The sequence below is a fragment of the Periophthalmus magnuspinnatus genome, chromosome 7 (genome assembly GCF_009829125.3).
Source record: "Periophthalmus magnuspinnatus isolate fPerMag1 chromosome 7, fPerMag1.2.pri, whole genome shotgun sequence".
In the NCBI taxonomy this organism is placed as follows: domain Eukaryota; kingdom Metazoa; phylum Chordata; class Actinopteri; order Gobiiformes; family Gobiidae; genus Periophthalmus; species Periophthalmus magnuspinnatus.
In genome coordinates, this window is record NC_047132.1 from 22,467,602 (window position 1) to 22,492,386 (window position 24,785).

The 24,785-nt window shown below is 37.6% G+C and overlaps 1 protein-coding gene across 1 annotated transcript in view; it reads right to left on the reverse strand.

The window, feature by feature from the left end:
• The window catches only part of LOC117373704 (prickle-like protein 2), a 34,183-nt gene extending 21,873 nt beyond the window's left edge, over nucleotides 1-12,310 (reverse strand). Inside the window, exon 1 of the mRNA XM_033969792.2 lies at nucleotides 11,918-12,310. The gene's annotated coding sequence lies outside the window, so the exon portion shown is untranslated. The remainder of the gene's footprint in view (nucleotides 1-11,917) is intronic.
• Between the last annotated feature and the right edge of the window lie 12,475 nt (nucleotides 12,311-24,785).

Genomic DNA, 24,785 nt, shown 5'->3' on the forward strand with positions numbered 1-24,785 from the left:
GTGAGTAATCCAGAAGGTCTACTGGAATATTTTATGTTCTCATTTTATCACCAGTGTCATTACCCTCTCTGAGCCATTCCTCTGGCTGTACTGCTGCTGTGCTGCCGATTTGTTCCTATAGGGTCAACCCTTTTCAATTAATTTCTTGTTAGGCCTGATCCAAATAAGCTGCAGTAAGAATTTAATCCTCATAACTGGATTATGGACTGATTGGTGCTACAAAAGAGGGGCCTGTCATTCAAATGTTACATAAATTCGGGCCAGACTTCAGCAACCAATCAGCTCTGATTTTTTTTCAACAAAAGATTTGATTTAATAATGTATTGGGGTGATTGTAAATGAGTGCTGGAAGATTCTAATCATATTTATATTATCATTATATAATCATTATTATAAATTTTTCTTTTTTTTTTTTTTTTTTTTTTACAAAATCTTAATTAGTGATGTAGACACAAGTTAAGTTAATCTCTGTGTTTTGACCTATCATGGCCTTGATTCTAGTTTAGCTCTTGTTCAATGTTGGTTTAATCCCCTTGTTCTTGGCCCTGGTTTACTCTGGGTTTAGTCCTCAACAGTGTAACAGTCTAAAATGGAAACTTGCACAGCCACTTGTGTGACCTGAGTGGTGAGTGGATCTGGGTGGGCAGCAGCAAAGAATGCTTATCCCATTTAAACCATTGCGGGTGATTCACAAATGGAGGCTAATTCCTGTTGTCTGATGGCGTTTGCATCACTACCCAAAGGGTGCAATCTGTAAAACAGAGCCATTATTATTCCGCAGAGCCTATGGTGTGTGCTATATCAGTCCATGCTTGTACTTATTTGTCTTTGCAAGTGTGTGAGAGAGTGAGAAGGGTAGAGTCTGTTGCTATGCATTTTTACACGTCCTCCCACTGGTCTCTTCACTTCACATGAAACAGCATCACACTTGGAGTCTGAACACACCGTTTCTTTTAACACTTAAGAAGCATTGAAAGCTTCTAGTTTAGGTTTATCTCTGTTTAATTTTGCATTAAGCCCTGTTTAGTGTTTGTATTTATTTCTGGGTTAGTCCTGGTTTCATGCAGGTTTAGACATATTGTTAGTCCTGAATTAGAAAATTGTGTTTTAGTCACAGATTTAGGCACAGATTCCCCTATACTTGTGAGACTAGCCTCCCTCTGCTCCCTAAAAAGTTGACAACCTTCAAATGTTTTGCTTTTGTATAGCTGCAGTTGAGCCGTTAATAAAGCCCAGTTCATGTTTTAGTTCGGTTGTGGCTGTTATTTGGTTTTAGTATTATTTTAGAACAACTGACACTGCAATGGTCCATCTACTAACAAACACTTGTATCACTTAAGCTCACATTTACTTACTACCAATTCAACACCTAAAATGTAAAAAGCATTGACAACAGAAGCATAGAATTACAGGTCAGACACAGCTTGAAGCAGAGGCTAAAAGGGCCCAAACAGTTTTAAATTGCTTGCTGTTCCACCATATTGCTCCATTACTTTGATGGATTCTGGGTCAGAGTTATGGTTCATTCGCAGGAAGTGACTGCTGCTATAGTGGATAGTAAAGCCAGTTACTTGTATCCTATGTTTACTCCGTCATGGCTGTCACTCCTATATATGGAAGGTTATACAAGTTTGATGCTGCTGTGTTATGAAAGAAAAATGGTTAGTGCATTTTGCAAGTGCATTTAAGTTGTTGGAAGAATTCTTATGATATTTGCACATAACTTTAAAGTAAAAAGTTATAAGTACAATTTTCTTATCCGTATTATGGATGTAAATTGTGAAATGAGTATGTTGTCTATACATTCTATCTACACAATATCATTACCTAAAGCCCTGGGTTTCTGTGACACATCATCACACTTTTGTTTTTTTGTGAATTAGAAAAATGACCGCTATTAAAAAAAATCAATGTTATAAATCTGACATTTGCTATGTTGGTACTAATAGGTTAGTCTGTAATTTAGACTAGCCCTTGTGTAACTGATGCTGACTCTATTTTATTTTCTGGCCTAGATTAAACTGTGATTTTAGTCCTTGCTGAAAGTGTTAAATAAACCTCAAGTGGAAGGGTAAATGCGTGGATGGTGTTGTGTTCAGGCGGAGATGAGTCGCTGAAGCCCTTTACAGAGTCTGTCTGTCAGGAGGAACTGCCATTAACTCTGACATTCAACTGAGTGCAGTCAGTCTCTATGTAACAGACAAAAACACTTCCAAACCCCAAAGATCAAGGAGATTTTTGAATATTTGATTTAGAAAATAGTGGAAATTGTGACATAAATGTTAAAATTTTCAAGTTGTGATGACAGTAATCAAATGTGTTTATAGAGAGTGTGTGTGTGTGTGTGTGTGTTCTTCAATTACTTCAAGCCTAGAATCTTTAGCACCTAAAATTTTTCATGAATACTTAAAGAGGACCTATTCTGCCAAATGTACTTTTTAAAGCTTTTAACCATATTATAGTTGTTTCCCCTTACTATTTACCCACTCAAAGTTGTATTTGGAGTGATTTGTGCATCTTTGATCAATCTTTAATCTCTTATTTTCAAAATATAATTTTGCAACTCCTGTTTTCACTGTCCCCAATACATGCCCACTGCTCTGTACTTACTTCATTCTACAATTTTATTTTCTTAATTGGTGATACGTGTGGGAATCAGCAGCATAGTTCTCCTTTGGGATTTACTGTTATTACAGAAGGGAAACTGACAATAGTTTAGTTCTACCTTTGAAGGTTAGCCAGCAAAGGCATGATTCATTTGACTCCCTCCGATGTTGTGGCGTTTTCTGAAAGCCATGGCTCTTGCACAAAATCAAAAACAACAATGAACATGTAATGAGTCACAGAGTTGTTCCACAGTTAACAAAGAAACCAAATGGACTATAGTTGTACACAAAGAGCAGACAAAAACATGGCACAAATCGATTGGATCTCGGTGGAATAAGTTAAAAGCTGACATTGATTGTGTGGGTATCTGTAAGTGACAGTGATGTGGCTGGGCCAGTGAAATAGGTCTGTCTATGAGAGGAAGTGGGCTTAACATGCTGAGAGCAGGATGACAGCGGGAGCAGGGCTAGACCGGTGATTACATGTGCTGCAGTGGGCGCTACGATCAACCTCTTTCCATTGCCCTTTGACCCCATTTATGCTTCAATGAGACACTGCCGCTATAGTTCCCACAAGACATGACACAAGATGACAGAAATAGCTTGACAATGACAGAATAGGTGGCCATGCCAATTAAACCAAGAAAGGCATTTTGGGTTGTGTAAAAGGTGATGGCAAAAAGGCTATTTTCTGAGATGCACATAATCATAAGACATTATTAACTAATGAGAGAAAGTAGAGGTCATTAGCTATGAGTCACTGTGTAAGAACAAGATGTCGTACATAAGCAGTGTGGAGGAACAGGGAGAAACACAGCACAAATAACAGGTAGAGCTGCGACATAAAAAAAAAAGAAGTGAAATTGAGATTCAGTTATTTATAATTGTCAACGATAAAGTCTTTTGCATGCAGAGGTATACAGCCAATCCTTGGTAAAAGCATGTTGTTTTCCCTAATCTCAGGTCCATAGTTCATAGATACTGTGAGATGTAAAAAGGATAATATTGTAATGACAGTGTCATAACTTAAAAGTTATTTTCGTACAGTTACATTCTAAAATCTAATAAACTGTAGACTATTTGACAAAAATATAAGACTCAACATTCCAATTTGAAAATAACGAATACGCAGAGCACCTTTTATTATGTTATCTGACTTTAACAGGGAAAATTGTATTGTGACTCACTTGAAAATGTTCAGTGCTAGCACCAGCATATTTCTGAACATCCAACTACAGTGCATATTAGAAGTGACTAATGGATGATCCAGTGCTACTTTGTAATAACTACAACATGACCTTAATAAAGCACGAACAAAGACTTAATTGATAATGAACAAATTTATATTAAAAATGATTTAGGCTTAGTAAGTACTTCATTAAGAGGTTGGAGCTAAGAGTATTAATTAAGCAGTTACTAAGATTGGGTCATAAGCTGTTTATAATGAATGAAGTTCCTGCTTAGTTCATGCATTATTAGACAATTAAAAAGTGTTGCATATGATTCTTTCCAATTAATTTTTATTCTCCTTAAAAAAAATATTTTCTTTGTTATTATTTGTAAAACGTGTCTGAATGACGCAAAATTGGAGTATCCATAACAAGTAGTATTAAGAGCATTAAAAGAAAAGTAATTATTTAGCCTCTCCTTAGTCATTAATGAGTGATTTAGCTCCTGCCAAAGTTATATTGAGCACTGACCATGCATGTCACAATGAGCTCCATAGAAAGGGCCCAGCAGCTGCAGAAATGATTGTCTCTAAAAAACTCAAATTCAATTACCAGCTCCCTACAGGCCTCTGGAGGAGACCAAATCACTGTCTCACTCCTAATCATGCCTCCAGATGAAAAGCAAGGCACTGGGAAAAACAATCACAAACGCCCAGAGAAATAATCATAGGAAGTGAAGGTAAAAATAAATGAATTACTTTAAGCAAAAGCTGTGAGGTTGTTATTGTTTGAATGGTGGACAATGTCACTTTTCTGGTGGAAGTAAGCCACCTACTTGTGTCCATGGAGACGCTTCCACAGTATGGCATTAAATATAACTATCCATTTTTTCCCTTTTTAAAAAATTGCACGTGTTACTATTACATGCATTTAAGTGCTGGCTCGCCTCTCCACAAACCTGAACTGAACTGTAATTTGATCTGGTGGGGTTACTTGCTTGTTTCCATGGAGATAGATAGTGTTTCATGACATAGTTGATATATTTAAGGAGTAGCAATAACATCTCAATAACATCTCCATGAAGACAAGCAGGTGACAGACCATCCACCAGAAAAGTTGCAGTAAGTGCACCTTTAAATAAAAATATAACTAAATACTACCAACTACTCTAAGCTACAGGCATTTATTTCAAAGTTGCAAGTACCACTGGCCTAGTTTTTAAATGAAAAGTACACCAAAAGCAGAAGCCTTAAAAACAAAAGAGTAACGGGCAAAGAGTTGAAGAGGAAAATCACGTGTAGTACAAGCGCTACTCCTCTGCACTGGAGTCTCCCAAGGGAACAGTGCTGTGTATCAGTGGGGTCTCTAGAGATATGCCCTGCTCCAGACCAAAACCACAGTTTAATACAGATCTAGCACTGTTGATGGAGTGTGTGCATGGTTTTCACAAATGAGGTGTAATGGTTAACAGCTTTGCCCGCATCACATTTTGATCTTGTCAAAGTCATTTAGAGGAACGCCAAGCTCATACGGAAGACTGCAGTGGAAGTCATTTCAGCAAAGCCTCATGGGAACAGTGGAGTTAACGATGCACACAGAAGTTGGAGGTTTTCCATTTCATCACATGGGCTTCTTATACTTCTTCTGTTTAGACATTAGATTAAATCAATTTAGTACATATCAATAAAACATGTTGGGGAGTGTGAGAAATATTCTATTCAGTGGGGTATGCTAATATAAGATTCAAGTTAAGTTAATTTATTTTTGTCCCGACTTTGTTCCCTGATTAGATATGGTATATTAGATTTATGGTTTCTAATAAATTGCTAAAATAAAGACATTGAGTGCAGCCTTTTGAGAATGAGCTTGTGCTTCTTTTATTCCCTTTTTAATTATCCTGTCCAAATGAAATACTAGAAGACTGTTTTCTCACCTTTGGCAGAGTCGATATTGGCCTGTCATGTTGAAATATCAATAAATAACATATATTCTCAAGGGTAATCTACATAAAACAGATAGAGCTGGTCTGTACTTAAGTAAAAGTACAAAGTACATACAAGTATAAAATTGGAATGAATTCTGTTTTACCCCTTGCTCAAACTGTACGTAGTGCTACTGCTTTGTTCTCAGAGCACTGCGGAGGTGCCAGGGTGGTCTGTATTCACTTTGTTACTTTCCCAAGGTCACAAAAGTATCACTTTAAATATCACCTTTTCCCACTGTAATGATTTACAGTTTTTAGGACCATGTACATGATAGACAGTCTAATTCTGCGTATCTCCAAAACAACAACTGGAATCTAATACATGTTTTCAACATAGTCTCATCTCTAATCCTCAACTATATTAAGTCATTATGGTTTCTCCATGTGTGCCCCTTTCCTCTATACATGCTTCATGTGGTGCATATTTGAACACATTTAAACTTAGTTGTGGAAGAATGCTACTTCAGAGGCCTCTGTAATGATGCTATTAGTATGAGTCCAGACTGAACCCAGGCCTGAGGGCACAGCTGCAGCACAGATGATTACCCTGGAGTTAACTGCTCCTGTATCATCCGTCACAGAGGCCAGAGCTGCACCGTCCAGCGCCCCCAAGCACAAACCCCGAGAGTGGGCCATTTACATCACCCTGTCACTTCACCAGGGCCGTAATCCATACACCTGCCCGGGACTGCTGCCTCCCTTTGCGGCCACTTCCTCAGCCTCCTGTCTCGCGATGGTACTGTTAAATTTAAGTGAGGCAGCCTCACTCTGACTAAGCACAAACGGGATATTATTCTCTTAAGATCCCCATGGTAAGCCACAGTCAGCATATTAAGGCGCAGAGATGGAAACTGCTGAATCACACACACCCAAAAGAGAAAGTGGTGATAGATTTTTAAGCCAAGTCTTTTATTCTTTATGAATCCCCACTGCTCTGTCATTATCAATTAAGGTAATGTAATATAAAGTCTCATATAATAGTGATCTGAATTAGAAAATGAACCCAGTTCTTTGGGGAACATAAAAGTAGAAAAGTAGCTATGCTGTGGTTTGCAACAGGAGTTTTACATTGTACTACAGAAATACAACCAGGACATGCTCATTCTCATGGATACTTCAGCATTGGGGTGGAGCGGAGGTGAGAATTCTATGATATAGTTTGCTGTTTAATTGTCAAACTTATGAGTTTTTTCTCCAGGTTTATACACAACTAGGATAAAGTTGTATTTTCTGTGTAATAAACTAAGGGGTGAAAATTTGTCTCTGGTCATTATCAGGGTTTTGATTAGCTGTCCCTTCCTCTTGCTCCTATCTGGTTCCTACATCAAACCTAAGGCCACACAACTGTTGTCAGCGAAACTGGCCCATAGGGGAGCAGATGGCAGGAGAGCAGCTACAGATGGGACGCTTTGGCCAGGACATATAAGTTAGCGCAGAAACACCCTGATACTAAGTGAGGACGAATCTTTAAAGAACCGGGTGAGTCAGGACCTGGTGTGGAGGATGATGAGTGCATGATGATGTTGAAAAAAAACAAAAACTGTTTGCTGAGACCAAATAGTACACTTTAATGAGCAAGTCAATGTTTTTTGGGTGGAGAAGAATCTACAACCAGAGATTTTGATGTAAATCAGAAAGAGTTAAATAGAATGACTAGAACAATGAGCAATGTTAACAAGCTCTTAGCAGTCAATTAGTTGGTTAAATTATTATTAAAAAATATGCCATGCAAATGTTCAACACATCTTTGGTAGCTATAGCTAGGCCAGCAGAAATAACATTTTATTAAGTCTGAAATGACAAAAACACTGCTTTTCATCCACTAAAATGGTTGACAGTAGAAGCTACTGTAAATGGAAAAGGAACAAAGGATTTGATTTTGTTGTTAATCTTGAACATTTGAATCCAGTAAAAATTGCTGCAATTTACTTTGTGGTGGCAAATCAATATTATAAAATGGATCTGATTTTTTTTTTTTCTTGAAAATGATTTTCATTTTTGAATAATCAACATTGCAGCATTTTTACACCCAACTCAAATTTTATTGCTTGCGCTTTTTATTTGATACAACAATGGCAACTGAATGAGCACTGGGCATTTAACATCTAGTTTTACACTTGACAGATTGTCTGAAGGATACACATGGTTCATCAGAAGGATGGAGAATGACATAAATGCTATATGGATTCAGGCAAAGAATACAATATGTTTTGATCAAGATAGAATAGATAGATGTATATAGATATTTACAATCATTTCTACAACAAATACTTAAACAGCAGTATGTTAGTGATATAAAAAATGTTCAAACCCTTGCACACAAGAGTCAGCTGCATCTCCACAGAGGCACGTCAGACCAGCACACCTGATGCATTCAGCCCGTCAGATCACACATGCCCCTGCTCCCTATAGGAGCCAAAGCATGTTACGTCACATGACTGCCTCCCACTACCACTCCAGTATTTATAGATGGTGTAGAAAGGTTACTCTGTGCTCTGGCCTTTCTCTGAGATGGCCCTGTGTGCATGTGTTCTTTGTACTGGCACCGTCTCGTGAGTGGAGTCTGCAGTGTGCTGTAGAACTGAGGCTGCGTCACTCTCTACTCACTATAATGCACTGCAGGGTGCAGAGAACAGTTATCATTGATTCAATTTTTTGGCGTGGATTGGCCTTTCTGGTGAAGTATGTTGAAAGGGCTACATCAGTCTAAATCTTAACATTTTAATAGTATAAAGTATACCAGGGACAAAAAATAATGTAAAGTAGTCCAGGCTTTAACAAGGTCTTTCTTGCCACTGGTTTAATAAAAATACATGAAAGTCTGAAACTATACCTAACAAAACCAGCACTAACCCACAACTCGACCAGTTGTAGCTCTTTTAGCTCATTATAAAAAAAAGCTACTTCTCTAACTAACTTCTCCAAAAAAGTAAAGTCCCAACAATAGAGACACATTTTCACATTTGCTTCCTCAGCGAATAGAAACTCCCCTTTTAATTTCATCAGGAACAACAGGGAGTGCTCATGGGGTCCAGAATGAAATTGACTGCAGTGCAACACAGGTTTCATTTCCTGCTCCGACCGAACGAGAGAAAATGTTCTGTTTTAAACTACTGTACAAACTATCACCATGGCAACAGGATCTTCAACAAAACGGAATACTCACATGACCCACAATGCACCTGTTCACCATTTATTTACATATGCAGTCTGTCTGGTTTATGGGATTAATGGTATGGTACTTTTAGTTAATCTTAATCATTTTCCTTTTTTATATGGGGGACAATATATTATGTGGGGGCTTGTGTTAAATTTATGCCAAATTTTATAATTAAAAATGAGATTCACTGATTTCTATTACATGGTGTTTTAGGCAGTATAGTCCTGTACTGTAACTACAATTTTAGGTAATGTTTTGTGCTGTCACCAGCCCTCATTCACCCTTATCGACTTAAGGATAGAAAGGTCAACCTGTATGTATTATTAAATGACTGGGTCATAGCGTGTTACATAATTAATCTCTTCAGAGGGCTCTAAACACACACAGCTTGAGTCTGTGCCGTGTATGTTGCAGCCATAAAGGCCTGCAGTCTTTTAGCGCACTTAATTACGAGGCGTCTCAGGGGGTACAACGTCAGAATCACAAATAAGGACCTCACAAGATCAGCAAAGACACTGTAAGTCTGAAAAAATGAACTGTCAGTGGAAAATGAAGCGGTTAATTTGATGTATAAAGGGGCAAGGGGCTAGAGAAATATTAGGCTTTTTTAACATTTAGGGTAGGTTTAAATACATACATTTGAGTACCGGTAATAAATACTAAAGTCCATGTAAGTCCAGCAAGTAGTAATGGACCAAGGACAAAATATTGATTTGGACTTTAATTTTTTTAGCTACGAACTATACAGTAATGGAAACAAATGATTTGTTTAAAAGGAGAGTATTTTATTTATTTATTTTTTATAAAACCTTCTTAAAAAAACCTTGTGACGGAGCTGAACAGAGCAATTTCTTCTACATGTAGAGTGCATGTGTAATGTTGGAGTAGAATCTTAACTGTGAGCAGCATATCAGGGCTATATAAAAGCAGCAGCAGAAATGTACTGTGAAAGCACGGCATGGGGCAGAGCAGCGCGAGCTCCGAGACACCCACCCACCCTTCCTGAATCAGCCGTTTCTGTGGCGACCGGAGTGGAGGGGGCGGAGGCAGAGGAGACAAACATTCGCAAAAACACAGCTGAGGAGAAGATGGCATGGATGGGCAGAGACAAGGGACAGGTGCAGAGAGAGTTGCTGACAGATTCCGGCACTTGATTTTAGGGTTGTCCAAAAAAAATCTAAATACAGGTACAGATTGTTACTAAAACTAGTATTGAAACTAGATACTCATTTGAGGTGTGAATAGTTTACATTGTCCTTATCTTTGTCAGTAGTATGATCACATATTAAAATGAAAGAAACATTTGCCCATGGTACAGAAAATAGAATCGTATTGTATCATTTTTTTTCCTCAGTATTATTGAAACTGAGTAGTATCTTTAGTATTGTGACAACAGTAGCTGATTTGATACGCACTTTAAGCATCTGAAATGAGACTTGGCGGATTTGAGAATTGTTGTCTATCTTGATTTCCCCTTATTTATAATTTGGCAGCCTATTACACCAGATGCCCTTCCTTACCACATATTGTCAAATGAAGCATCATAGGCCTGCCATATTACAAAAACAAAAAAAAACATTACCTAAAAAAGTTTTGATACTGTCAACAGAATTATGTACATGGCTAAATACTACGACAAAAATTGCTCTGGCAAATGAGAAACAAAACAACCATGTATAGCAGCAATAAGCCTGATACTTTTTGGGGATATCAAATCATTACATTTTAGGACCACAAGCTGCATTACAGGCTAACATTATTACTATTTTCAGAGGTCTCCATTTTCTTAGTTTTTCTTGGTTGCCATAGGTTACCACCAGCACCACCCTGATGCACCTGAACACATCACATTTGAAGGTCTTTTTTTTTCTTTTTTTCAAACTTTGAGCTTGTGATCCTGCTAAAATCTGCAGCAGAGGCAAAACAATAGCCACAACTGCCGCATTCGCAGAGAGGCTGAACAAAAACTGGAGGCATTTTTCACTCTCTGAAAGGAAGTCCAGCACATGGACACGGCTCAGGGATTCTTACACATCCACAATACCTCACTGTGAAATCCCATTCAACCATATGGACCAATTAAAACCCTGTATTTTCTCTTTAGGCATTTCACAAAAAGGCTTTTGAACAAGTCACAGCAGATTAAAGACTTCCTTGACAAAGTTCCCAGGAAAACTTGTTGATTCGATAAGTTGTGCTGCAGAGAAGATTAAGGATTGTATATCAAATTCCGCCAAAGTTGTACAAGAAAAATGAAAAACTGACATGCTGGTGGTTGACGGTATAGACAAAGAGCCCTACGCATGTTGTATAGAAACTAAACAATGTGACAATAAGTACACATCTACACAAGTAAAAGAGACACACTGGCATTATATGGGATTATAGTATAAAGACAAACATGAAAAGGGTTTAAAGAATGTAAGATCTGATTTTACAACAATAACTCCCGAGCATTATGTAACAGAATCCCGTTTGATTTTTGTACTACCTAGCAGAACAGAGACGCAGTAAGCAGCCAACTCTGGCACAATTCAGACAAAACGCTCACAGCAAGACCAAAAACATGATGTGCTTAAAATGTAAACACCTGCATATTTGTCTTACATGTTGACACTAGTTATGGATCAAATTCAACTGACTTTATCAAATACAGTTGTTAAGCAGTTGTCTTCTCCTGTCTATCTGCATTTTTTAATGAGTGAAAAACGCAGTTCCCACCCTCTTTCTCAGGTACGCATGGTTTTACACATGGGGAAATCAAATTCACTCTAATCAGACTCAGCATATCCCCTTTTCCCTAAGGTCATTTCACTTGCCTGTCAATAGGTAAACAAACCTTCACTCAACACAACACACGCATAGATGTATGTAAAACACCTACGCACCACTGACGCACAACTACAACAAAAATAGAAACTTGCTTTTTCTGGTGAACAACGTCTAAAACATTATCCTATACAAGATTATTTACAATCAAAAGGACTTTGGCACTCACCTGTTTGTACGTCTGAAGATGGAGTGAGTCTGGAACAAGTGGACCTACACTGGACTCATATCATACCAGAGCAGGATCAGGACTGGACCAGTACTTGACTTGGATCTCGGCTCACGGATTTCTTGTCTTCCCCTAGCTGACAGAGAGAACGAGTGTACTAGGTTGTTTCACACGTTCTGTAGCAGCAACAACACGAGGAAGGCAGGCTGGGGGCTGCGGACTCTGTCATCAGCAAGTCTCTCTCTCCTCCTCCTCCTCTCCCTCTTTCTCTCCTCTTTCTCTCTCTCCCTCCTCTGTCTCTCCACAAGTCTGGCTAGATGCGACTGTATAGCTGGGGAGATGAACAGACAAAGTGTACAGTTGTGATCAAATGCCACCCCCTTTACAAGTATGTATCATGCGTGTGTGGCACAGGATAAAAACAATGCAGGGTTGTGGGAGAGATAGAGAGAGCTTACTCCCACCTCCTGTTCACCCTCTTTTCACCACCAACCAACCATCCAACCACCCACCCACCATGCTCCTCTTGCCAGCCCCGCACCAGCCTGTCCAAATGAGTCATCAGCACTCAGCCAATGGAGAGGTGGCTGCAGCCTAGCATTTGAATAACACAAGTATTTATGTATTTTGAGATAGAAATCTGAGATAGAGCTTTGGATAAACGGTAGAAAATATTGGATAAACGGTAGAAAATATAGAGAATATTGACTCATTTAAGAATTGTAGACATTAAACTGATTATTGCGACAATGCTGAGTTTTAATGGGATTTTAAATATATATGGTTGTCCCTTACAGTATGTATGACTCATCTGTATAATACATTATAAAAAGAAAGTGCAGGGGTACAGAATGATTTGAGCAAATTAACACCTCTGGGGTAATAATGTGCTTTACATTTGGGAATAACAAGAGGAATTAAAATGCAGAGGAATTCATATACAAGAAAGTATTGACAACACAGACTGATGTTGAGCTTGTCAGTGTATTTAATGATGAGGGGGTATGAATTTTTAACAGTGAAATATTTTGTTGTGGTTTTCAGTGGAAAGGGGTCTTTAAAATTGTATATGACAAAATATAATAAAACCTTTATTTAACATAAGTAACAAACGTGTCTGCTTCTTCTGTGAGTTCAGATTTCACTGATTAGATTAACTCTCCTGTCACTCATAGAAAATCACCAGGCTGGCCAATAAGAGTGCATTGGAAAAACCCTATGGTACCACTTAATAACTACACCTTAATAAGCCTTAATAAAGTATGAACAAAGACATAATTCATAATGAACAAACAGTTTATTATGAATGATTCAAACTTAGAAACAATTTAATTAAGGGGTTAAGGTTAAGAATTAGGATTAAGGTATTAATTAAGTAGTTAAGTAGTTACTAACCCTGATTCAATTTACATAAATGTTTTGTTCATTATGAATTACGTCTTTGTTCATGCTTTATTAAGGTATTAAAAGTAGTCATCATGATATAAAGTGTTGCATCATTATCACTTTGCAAAGTAAAAGTGGCACTTTTGACTTGGGAGGTGATTGAACATTTTTCCAGGAAATCTGATCGTATATGGGATATTGGTGAAATGTGGGGTACATAATGTAATAATACTACCTCAATAACATCTCTAAATTCACTAATGTCAGAACATCCCAAACTGTGATGGGCCCCCTGCCAACATCCTGTAGCCAATTCAATTTTGGTCATTTCTCGGAAATTATTCAAGCCATGGGGTGCTGAGGTAGAAGAGCAGGCAGAGAAAAGGACAGTCGAGGAGTGAAAGGAGATCAATAGCTAATCATCTGATAACAGGAAGAGCAAAATAGGCAACACACAGAAATAGAGTTCTTCACTGTCTGTAAAACGCAGCAGTGAAGCTTTGGTCACTGCCTTTGTGTCGCTGCTGAAAATGGACTCTTAGATAGTGGTCAGCCTAACAGAGTGTAAGGTTTACAGTGTACAGTTTAACATGAATACAATATGAAAAAAGTGATACATTGCATCATAATATAATATAGACTTTTTTCATAATATGTAAAAGTTATAGTACTCTAATAATAATTATAGAAGACTTTACCACAACAGCTTAGCATTGCATAAACAAAATCAATTATTATTATAAAATAAAAATGATTTGTTTTCCGTATTTATAGCACATAGATGCGACATGTCCTATAAATGTCAGAATCTACATTGCCTAAAACGTTTTCTCTTTGCTTTTTTATGTGTGTTGTATAAGTAGCCCTTGTAGTTGAATTTGCTTCTTTTTTTTTTGTCTTGCCCATTTTATGTTGCTAGATTCAATCTAACTGGCAATTAAACAGGAGATCGCAGCATCCCAATCATGGTATGAGGTCTAGTTACCTTCCTTCCACATACTGCCTTCACTCTCAGTTTTCCATTTGCACTTACACCGATGTACGAGAACAAAATTAATTTACTTATCTAAAGCGGTTGAGGGTAAACAAACTAAAATAACCGACGGCAAAGAGACAATTACATACACACAAAGCATTCAGAGTAATTACAAGAAATTGAGTGCCAAACAAATAAGGAATCCACAAATGTGATACTAGAAAAGCCATTCAGCCTGCCACAGCTGAGAGTCAATAGTTGCAGTCTGTTAAATCTTGTGAAGAATCTGTACAAACTCTAGATAAACAAACTGGCATGTCCAACTCGTGTGCCCGTCACAGTCCCTGGAAATGTGACTCTGATTAAGTTGTATCACAAATGTAAAACAAATGTATCAAAGATGGTGTCACGCCCGTCTCTCAAGATAAGAGATACAGTCGAGGAACATGATGTGGGAAATGCCATGACGCTTCAGGCTTAAACACTGCCAAACAACAGAGAGCAACAGAAGGCAGCAGTCACTTTTATTGACAGATGCTAATAATATGAGCAATGTAAAGGTTATGATTTGAAAGGAAAATGCTCTCTTTACATCTTTGGCAAGATTATATATTTGTCAACACTGGTTTGATTTCTTGTCACCTCCTTTCCGTTGTATCAGGCGGCGTACCTTTATCAGTTTAGAGTCTTGTGTGATTGTGGTAAGTGAGGTTCTGAATCAAATAGCTAATGAACTCACTCCAGCCGCATGGGGTCAGAAGATGGATGAATAATTACAGGTAGTCATTCTTCATTAGGGGTAGGCGATATGCCAAAAACTGTATATAACGACTTTCTTGGAGCTAGATCATGAGTTTTGATTTTATTAGTGTACAATTTGTAGGTTTTACTTGCCCTGAAGAGTATCTATTTGGTTTTGTTTGTTCTGAACATTCACATTTCATTCAAATTGGTTAAATCAAAATAAAATAGCAGAAATCACAGAAGTCATAGGAATGAGATCACAATTTGATTTTTAATTCCATATTGGCCAGCCCTATTCTTCCCTATATTTTGAGATATAAGGTGATTACCATATGATGAATATAGCTCATGTTCTTGTGATATCGTGCTTCTAGTTTCAAGTGGATGTTGCCATCTTGTTTACTACAAGAAAGAGGCTAATTTTGGAGTACTTCATTCATTAGATGCAATTGTTCAAATACAAAAGCGCATTTGCTACAATGGTCTAAGCTTCTTATAAAACACTGTGTCCTTAACCTGGCCATTTTTGTTTCAATTGTTTGATTATTTTCAATGTTAGCTGATGGTAATAAATGATATTTAACAGAGATATAATAAAGAGAAGAAATGGTTATATATAGAAGTAGAGAATAAGACTTGAACTCACTCATCTGTTGCCTTCACCCACACCTCACCACCTCACTTTGCCAAAGTCTCCCCTGAGAATCTCTAAGTCTGATACCTGCAGACTGATGCTAAATGCTCTGAGCTATGGGACCTATGTCTGGCCATACTCCATTGAATTTACAGAGAAATGTGACTTCTGTGTGCGCCTGGGACCTGTTTTGGATTTTTACATTGTGTGGCTTAAACCATTCTCCACAAAACACAGTTACTATTGTTTGACTAAAGGATATATTCTAGACAAAAACAGAGCTATGAGTTAACAGTGAAATCATTCATCCCATCATCAACTGAGCTAGTAAATGATAAAACTGAATTTAAGGCTAAACTACAAGTAAACTAGGTAAACAATAACTATAAATTGAAAGTTATTAGGGTTGTCAATAGTATCAAACACTAATCAATTCTTAAAGTAGTATCGGAACTAGAAACTCATTTCAGGAGGTATCCCATTCACAGGACAGAAATGAACTTTTCCTGAATAGCTTTAGAATGATCTTGAGCTGTATCAGAACAAGTATAAGACCACATAGACTACACACGAACCAGTATCAAACATACCTGGATGACTGAGGGATTACACACATAGAAGATCACATCTTAATATAAAAAAAAAAAATAAAAAATCATTGCTGTATTGGATTCAGTATCGCATCTGAGTTTGAAATTTTAGCAATTATAACAAGCAAAGCCTAAATTGAACAAACTCTACCCAAAACTACCCACATCCGAACCTACCAACATTACAAAAAAAAAAAAAGCTGAGATTTTGGACTGTAGCCCTGTAGAGATGCACTTGAGATAGCTCTAACAGAATAATGTCCCCTGTGTGGCCAGTTGAATAGTTAAAGAGTTACTGAGGTTATGAGGTCAATGGAGACTCACATAACGAGAGCGACAGTGATGTGCTGTCTTTATTACAGCTGGTGTCAGCCTGTCCGCCCTTTGATTTGATCAGCACTGTGATAAGCAGGCTCCCCATCCTTCACTGTCACAGCAATAAACAATACACAGTCTACCTTACATCAGAAAAGTGATGTTATGCAATATGAACAATAGTGAAACCATAGAAACTAGTAACCAGCTCAAAAATGGATAGCAAATTTCAGGTGGAGCTAGCATAGAAGTCACTGGTACAACATCGACAATGCCTCTGTGGATATTGAGGATTGTATTGGAGTGATGCTATTCTCACACTGATGTACGCGTTTGGAGAATTGTTGGGTAGTAAATAAAAGGATGTGTCTGCCTCATGTGGTCAACAGCTATTGTAATACTTTCTAACCACCAGATTACATGTTAATAAATGTACTGTAAAAAAGAAGACATACACAGAACTAAACACACAGATCTAAAGGTAAAAAAGAATAAAAAAAGTCAAAGGCAGGAAATATATTTAAAAGGCAGTAACATCCTCAGTCACTGCTCAGAAAAGTAAAAGTATTGTTTGTTCTTGGATGAAGCCACCAGCACTCCACAGAGGATAGACACAATTCACACTATTTTTCAGAGGGTCTTGCAACTGACATCACCATTTTCAAAAACACAGAAAATGCACAGGCGAACATGCCAAACACTCATCTCCTGTGGGTAAAAACACATCATATCGCTGAAGAGCTGTGAGACCAATATTGTGCTCACTCCTGCTCTACCCTTGCTTTTTTTAGCTGACCTTAAGCATCTAAACAAAAAAACATAATTTCCAGGACGCACTTGTTTGTGCCATGTGCAAACACTTTCAGGCCAAAGTGGACCTTCTGTCCTGTCCCAACATCCCTTCACAATTAACATACTGGCACTGGGTCATTCCATATTTTTATTTTTTTTGCGTTAAAAATCATACCCTCACTTGTGATGTCAAAATTTAAAGGTTAATCAATAATTGTAAAAAGTGAAAAATACAATCTATACTTTATACGAAACCAAAGTGCTTTTTGAACTGTCACATTAACTTCAATGTGAAAAATCATAAAGCTGGTAACATATAAAGGTATTCTATGTTTCAATGCTGTGGCTGTCGTTTTGTGAATATTTGAAGTGATTGTAACACTTAAATTTAATATTGTAACATTTCTCTCACAAAGTAAAACACATACATATAAAAGGCTAGTTCCTGAACATGTGAGACAGGGCTCTGCTTTGACAATGTTTAAATCCAGGCTCCACACAGTTCTGTTTAGCTGTACATGTGACTGACCGGTTTTTATTCTGCACTCTTATCTTTTAATGTTAATTTTATGATGATTATTTGTGATTATTTATGTTTTGATTTGTTGTATAGTGATTTGAATGTCTTTCTTATTCTGTAAAGCACTTTGAATTACTTTGTGTATGAATTGTGCTATACAATTAAACTTGCCTTGCCTATAATTGAATGTAGATATTGCCTTCAAACTCGAGACAAATTGGCTCTAGCTTGGAGATTAGAAATGTCTTCCTTTTCTAATAGGAACAAATGAGACATATTTTATCTTGGAAATGTGATATTAATTTACCTGAACACATTTATTATGTGAGGCCCAGACCAAAGAATCAAATATAGATGTGATTAATGGGGCTAAATCACTGACTGACCATTCATGCAATTTTCAAGTTCAAATGCAAGTTTTAACATCGAGCCCTAGAGCTCCCAAGCCAAACTACATCTGTGCTACTTTACGAGAGAAAGAGCCAATATGTCAGAACAATTTGCAGTTTACTGTATATTAGGGAAATAATGTACTGGTCCACAGGTTACCAGTTCAAGCCAGTGAATGTGTCTGCTTGAATGAAAGTGACAAAGGGTTAACACTGGAGCCATATCTACTTACTCTTAAGATCACTCAGAGCTTCCTGGAGATGAGCCACTGATCCCCATGTGGATGAACGCACAACTGCACAGCCACAAAACACGAGGAGGACAGTCACGCTGCACTGATAATCCACCTTCATGGATCTGAAAAAAAAAAAACCACACACACACATCAAGCAGAAAGGAGAATAAGATAGTACGTCATTCTTGTCAAATATATATGCATCAATTTGCAAGAAACAATTACATTTACAGGTAAAATTTTGAAACTGATTTATTTTGTGCATTTAGTGTTGTATTTTTTCCAGTTAATTACAATACTATTTTCTTGTAAAATTTAAAGTAATCATGAAAAGTAGAAGTAATTATTTCCATGTATTTGTGCACAATTTAATGTTGTATTTATATATCTTTGCTAAATCTGCGTTCTAGTGGTTGAAGGATATATTGATATGTCTTTGTTGTATGTCTCATGCGTCTTCTCTCCTGAAGGACACTGAGTTCATCTGTGGTGCAAGGAGAGAGAGCGTGGCATTCAAATTGATTTAAGTGCTTTGTGCAACAGTCTGCTGTCTGCTTTACATGATGCATTTCTCTGAGATCCACCAAAAAGAAAAAACATTTACCCTTCTGTTTTATGTTGGACTACTTTTCATTAAAACATACCGTAAATTTCGGACTACAGAGCGCACCTTGATATAAGCCGCACCAGCTAAATTTGAAGAGAAAATCAATTTTGTACATATATAAGCCGCACCTGAATAAAAGCCGCAGGTTTTCATATTGTAACATGAGATATTTACACAGAAAGACGGTGCACCGACACGCTTTTTTTTAAACTGTGCCTGAAAATTGGCACCAACACGACAACAACACGGGATGAACACATCTGCAGGTTTAGAAAATAAAGCTGCACCAACACGGAAAATCTGCTTTTATTTCCTCTGAAAACTTTTGTCGTCTTTTTACATTGACCAAGTTGGATTCATTGATGTCGAGCTTACGTGCAGTGGCTCTATTTCAGGGGTCGGCAACTCGCGGCTCCGGAGCCGTATGCGCCTCTTTCAGCCTCATACTGCGGCTCTGCGTGGCTTGGGAACTAACAGACACAGCTCACAGTCCTGCGTAAAGAGCCCTGATTTTCAGACGTTGTGCGCACAGGGGTCAGGAGCAACTTTGGCCCGTCCCTAATGACACACTAATAAGCTCGTCCGTAGATGTATCATGAAAATCCTGCTGGAAATCGCCACAGAAATCTATTTGATGTAGTAGCAAGTATATTATCTGCTCTTGTCTCCGCGGTGACGTATCACGTATAACACATCAGACACGACGCATTAAAGTAGAGCCACAAGCGAGTGAAAATGAGCCAAAACAAAAGTCTTTGGAGATCTTTTTAACAAAGGGGAAAAGGACAACTGAGGAGCCAGAAGAGGAGACTACGACCTCCAAGAAAAAGAAAGATAAATTTAACAGACAATGCCTACTTAAAATCTGGGTTTGTCGCTACAGGTGACTCTCACGCACAGAGTCCGCTCTGCGTAACATACGGGAAAAGCAAATAAGGCAATGAAACCTTCAAAACTGCTTTGGCACATGGAGAATAAGCACCTGGGATTAAACGATACGCTACGAGTTTTTTTGTTGTTGTTTTTTTAAAGAAACTGCGGAGTAGAGTAGACATAATCACATAATCAGCGCGATGCATGATGCAGCGGTTTGGTGAGTTGTATTTTTTTATGCACTTAAGTTGTTTTTGCCATATTTATCTGCCACGTGTAGAAGGCTTGTCCGTGAAAGTAAAACCTACATTATTCCGTTACATTATTGTTATTATACAGTGTTATCTTCATTTTAGATGTCAAAAAGTATTTGCGGCTCCCAGTGTTTTATTTTATGTGGAAAGTGGGTCCAAATGGCTCTTTGCGTGTTAAAGGCCGACCCCTGCTCTGTTTCCTTTCTGTTTCTTTATCTTAAAAACTGCATCATATCCATTTCATGATGCGCAAAATGATCGTTCAAAATCAAAACTAGTGAATTCTTCAGAGCAGAATCTTTCCCCACGTCTGTCTCACTTTTACGTTTACAGCTAGAGAGCGCCCCCCAGGGTCCGTTATCCAGTAAAATTCCATATATAAGCCGCACTGCTGTAAAAGCCGCAGGGTTCAAAGCGTGGAAAAAAAGTAGCGGCTTATAATCCGAAATTTACGGTATTATCAAGCTGATACATTTTCATGTCAAAATAAGATAAACTTATTACCATTCATTTTTTGGTCTTTGTTTTAATATTGTAATGTGTGTAGTCAATGACGTTTGTCTAATTCTAAGTCTAAATCAACCAGGCTAATGTTTACAGGCCCGTCTTCACTTTCACAACATTACTTTTCCCAGTTGAGAAGTATCTCTGGATCTGCCACATCCACTTTGAAGAGCTATAATCAGACACGACACCTAATGACAGACCTAATGACAACACGTTGAATTAAATCAGAAGGGTAACACGTGGCGCTGGGTGATGTCTGCCCTCTAATCCAAAACTGTTCTAATCTGCACACAAAAAAACATATGAGGGACTGTTAAATGTTTGTCAGCTTCCTCTACTGATCTCTCACCACAAGTGTACATAGAAGAGCAATATAATAACAAGCAAATGATCATAAACCTGCATATGGCATACAACAATCCTGTATATTGCACAGCACAGTCCCCGTTAGAGAGCCACATCTATCTCTGTTCAAGTGGCCACAAGTGCATTCTCATAAATAGTCTTATAGTCACCCCATATACTAAATGACACCCTTAAACACCACGCAAGAATAACAATAAACCATCTTAAAACCAATAGAAATGCATTTCAAAGCATAGACGGATGCTGAGAACCACATCTGGGGGTTAGGGTGCCATTTTTACCATATGATCTCTCACCACAGGTTTATAGAGAATTACTAACAAGTGCAATATGTGGAGACCATAATAAACACTGATCAATAAAATCTATAAGAATAACAATAATGGCACATACAATTAATCCTATGTAAAATTAAGACTCATGTGTCTTTATAAAATTACAAATCATGCATGTGGGCTTTAAGTTTGAGTTTGATTAGTCTTAACCAGCCAGAGACAAAAATGATGTCATTCATTTTCTGATCTCTGTCCACAAGATTACAAGGTGACATAAGATTTATATTTAGTATATTATGCTTCTCCTATACAATAAATTTGTCCCCTGAACAACACATGAATGCAGTAAGCCCACATGTTCATAAATCCTGAGCATTACAATGCACTGTGATGGTGTAAGAGAGCCACATCTGGGGATCTTATTTCCAATTTTATCATACAGCCATTTGCTGCTCTGTGCGGGTAGTAAATCACCACTGATTGACTCTCACACTGAGCCCTTGTTTAGACAGTGTAAAAGTAAACCCTCCCGCGCTGTGAAAACCAACACCAAAATTATACATCTGGGACCTCAGTGAATAATGCCTAGTCTCTTCTTTTCAATATACATCACAGTGCATACTCAGTCTATCAATGTTCAGCTTCTATAGCATCATCTTTACCATAATTAATCCAAGCAAAGTAGTGTTAGTTTTAATGCAGGAGTAAACAGACCTGGATAATAGGTGCTATATCAACAGTTATGAAGCTGTCACCATTTGCATTTCTATTTCTGCAGCATCAGAACATGTCACCTCGACTGCAAGGGATTAATAGCTTTGAAGGGATACAGCCTCATCTGACAGCGAGGTGCAGGTCACTCCAGTGTTGTTAGACAAATGCCACAGAGGTTGTGTTATTATGGAAATTAGACAAACTAAATTTCTTACTGCAAAAATTGTCTTTGGTAATGGCCCTAGTCTGTAAAAATCCCCCTAACAGAAATGAATAAATTACCGTATTAAATATAAATGGAGTCAGTAGTTTGTCCAACCATTCGGTCCAAAGCTAAGACAGATCCGCCGACTAGCTGCACTTTTACCGCCCAGGACAGTGCAGATGTCTCTCAAACACTACAGAGACAAAGTGGAGTCACGCCAATTGAAAAAGTGTCTGCCTATTAGCCTGTAGCATGCTAAATTCACATGTTCATATTAAAGAAATGGCCTTGCAATGCAGTTTTTAAAACCCATTCTTTGCATTTCATACTGGACTAAGAAACTATTCAAATAAATTCCCACACTTTACCTTCAAGTATCAACAAAAGGAAAACGTGTGCAGGCTGCAGGCCCGCTCTTTTTACAGGACTGCTCCACCCATACTTCACCTTGGTGCAGTGCTTGGCACGCGTTTCAATGTCGAGGACGCATGCGTTGAAGGTTGATAAAACCTTATTAAAAACTAAACTCCAGGAGTTGCTGGATGACCGTGCGCCCTGCTCTCTGTCAGCGACACTGACACACCTCCATCCTCTGGCTAGCTACAGTTCATTGTACATTTCCAACAGGTATGTGTGCTTATTACCACCGTTTCCACATTAGCCATTTTGATCATCTATTGTAAACTCTGAGACAAGAGGCCTACATTGCTGCATGTTTCTATGGTGATCGCTCTGAAATAAGGGACTGATGATACTGCCCTCTTTTTCCTGATCAGCTAAAGAAAGACTGGAGGCATCACAAGTTGTGATTCATCACAACCAGATATCATGTTTAAGGTGAGTTTCCAGAATAAAACATTACACAGACAAAGTACAAATTAACAAAAATGCAGAAAAGTCAGGAAATTGTAAAGACAATAGTCAAACAAAGAATAGGATAGTCTGAAAGCATATTATTGTATGGCAGGCTATGGCTGATTCATAATCATATATGACCTGTGTCTGTAGTGACTATGATGAATCAGTTCTTGTTACATGATGATGGTAAACACCTGTAGAAAAATATTTCACAGAAAGACATGTTCCTGTTGTATCATCACACCTGTGCTAGTTTTTTCAAGTACCGTGACAGAGAGGTGATTGGTGTGATGCATTATCTGAACTTTTAAATACTTTTTGGACACTGTATCTTTTATAAGTTAATATTATTGATACTTTTTAAACCTCAGTAATTAAAGTCAATGGGGGTTTATTACTGTAAAAGGTTTGTGTTGATTTTCTCAGATTTAGTCCAATCCAGGATTTAGCGAAAGCAAGGCGAGAGATGAGACAAGTATCTGCACAGGCTTCGAGTGTAAACTCCACTAAGACCCATGTATCCAGCCTTAAGCTCTGCAGACACAGACCCTGTTTGGCACCAGTCTGTACAACACTGCTGTTTAGTCACAAGATCTGCCTTTTGGATGAGACAACACTCAGAGAAGGTACTCAAAATCTGCATGCCTTCTCAAATTTAGAAAACCAAGAGGTCATTGCACATAGAAGGTTGTCAAAAGTATTGAAACAATAACACTAATTGATAAAAACATCAATACTAGATACTCACTTGAACAAGTAGACACAACACAAAAAAAATCACATAAAAATGATGAAATAGAACTAGAGTACGGCCACTTAAAATAAATAAATATAAATATAAATATAAATATAAATATAAATATAAATATAAATATAAATATATATATATATATATATATATATATATATATATATATATATATATATATATATATATATATATATATAAAACAGAGTTTGAAATTATAGTATCATGACCACACAGCACTAGAAGTAGAAGTACAAAGTATTAGTATTAGTATATTTTTCTGTCCCCAATGCTTTTGCTAGTGATTACCTCACAAAATCTGAAGTGAACCACCAACTCAAAAAACATAACAGAAAACAAGGTTAGCATAGAACTCATTGTGTCATAATTGATAAACATGTAAAACACAGATATATCTAATATCTAGTTCATGGGGAGAGGCCAGATGGACCACAAATTATGCCACAATATTCACCATAGGCCCTTTACGATGTTTTAAGCCTACCTGAAAGCACAACAGATTGAACCGAGAAAAGCCAACATTGCTTAAACAGTTACATAATGTTGTCTTAGCACCAAGATATTCATTTCTATTTCTGATAGGAATTATGAGGCAGTGATATTTTTGGCAGCACAATTTAAAAGGCATTTTTTAATCCTGAGCCATGATAATAAAACGAGAAAAGCTGTGATAGGACCACCTCAGTGGGCTTCTGACGCAGAGAGAGAGAGTGAATTGTTGAATATGAGTCTTGTGTTAAAATGGCAGCCTAAACCTGTTAACAGGGTTTACATGTAATGAGGACAAACTACACATAAATACACCCAGACAGACATTTACAATAAATATTCATCTGATCCACCTTTGATCATCTGCAA